Here is a 1,524-nt window from a genome sequence, read left to right on the forward strand (position 1 = left end):
TGTCATATAAATCGACTCAGTTATGCTAATATTATTAGCACAATACTATTCACATGTGGTGACACTTTGTCGTAGTTCCTTACTAAAAATGTGGGGTCTAAGCTCATGCTGGCACGTCTACATTGGGCAAAATCTCATTTTCAGACTTCAAAGTTCCTATTACAATAGTCCCGAACATATTGGTTAATTGTTTTGTGATATCACGATATGTAAGCTATTTGATACATTTGAATTAAAAAGACGTTTTTGTTATGCATTTAAGTCTTATGCACGGACCATATAATAAGTATTTGCAAACCTCCCACTCTTTAATATTGATGTTGTTTCTCACTCCACACCTCTCCTGGTTGAGCACTTTTATTAGCCTGTTTGGTTAAACTTCTAAAATTTGAAAAAAGTTACTCCCTCTGTCCCACTTTATGTGATACACTTTTCTTTTTAATCTATATAAAAAGGAATGATACATTTCTCTATTTAGAAATAATTTAATTTAAAACTTTCCTTTTTACCCTTAATAAAATGATTTACAACCACACAAATATTTATGACTTGTTTTAGACCACAAGTTTCAAAAGTCTTCGTTTCTTTTATAAACTCCGTGTCTAGTCAAATTATATCACATAAATTGAGGCGGAGGGGGTACTTTTTTGAGGAAAATAGTTTCTACTCACTTGTCTTTTTTCTTTCTAAAAGCTTGAAAAATCCATCTTTCTGAAATAGGCACTTGATAGCAAGATGTTGGAAAATGTTAGTCCAAAAAAATACGTGGACGGCAGGATTCGAACCTGCGCGGGCAAAGCCCACATGATTTCTAGTCATGCCCGATAACCACTCCGGCACGTCCACCTTTGTTTCTTCAGATGTTAATCATATTGAATTACTATAACAGAAGTTTATAATTGCTCCTACACAATAAGAAAGTTCTCTTTAGCAAGAATAAATATTAAGTTGAGAAATTAAGTTGATAATACCAGTGAAAAAACTAATTAGTTGCACCAAGTTCATGAACCAGCAACATAAATTGTATATGTCATTTAAGTGCCTAAGGTTTATCATTAATATGTAGTAATTCTTATTAATCATTGGCGTAGTTCTTGTTCGTGTTAAATCTACTTTTGGTCGGGTTGGGATTGGAAACTTTTGTTGATGAATTAATGATCATATAGTTAGCATTTGTGTCTTATTTGTCTTCCGTCTCTACTTCATTTAATTGCTAGTTGAAGATTGAATCATACTATATACGTTGTTTCCACCGTTCTGTATTTCTTATTCCGTGGTTTGATTTGAAGATGTTGTATAACCATCAGTGCAAAGTCCTGTTGATAAAGCTGCCAATTTCTAAATACTAAGGCCACAAAAGTGGCCCACATGGCAGGGTAAGTAACGAATAATGTTAAGAAATTTGTTGTGTTACGATCTGATGTTATTGTAAGACATTCTATACATTTTAAGGATGTCTATATACAAATAGAGCGAAATTGCAGCGGAATAATGGATAGCGTACCTCCAGCAATTATTTCGGAA

General features: G+C 33.3%; 1 non-coding gene across 1 annotated transcript; it reads right to left on the reverse strand.

Moving 5' to 3' along the window:
• Positions 1 to 764: 764 nt before the first annotated feature.
• TRNAS-AGA (transfer RNA serine (anticodon AGA)) lies at positions 765 to 846 on the reverse strand. Its single transcript has one exon. It is a non-coding gene; the product is annotated as a tRNA-Ser (tRNA).
• Between the last annotated feature and the right edge of the window lie 678 nt (positions 847 to 1,524).

Source organism: Lycium barbarum, chromosome 11 (genome assembly GCF_019175385.1).
Source record: "Lycium barbarum isolate Lr01 chromosome 11, ASM1917538v2, whole genome shotgun sequence".
Lineage (NCBI taxonomy): Eukaryota > Viridiplantae > Streptophyta > Magnoliopsida > Solanales > Solanaceae > Lycium > Lycium barbarum.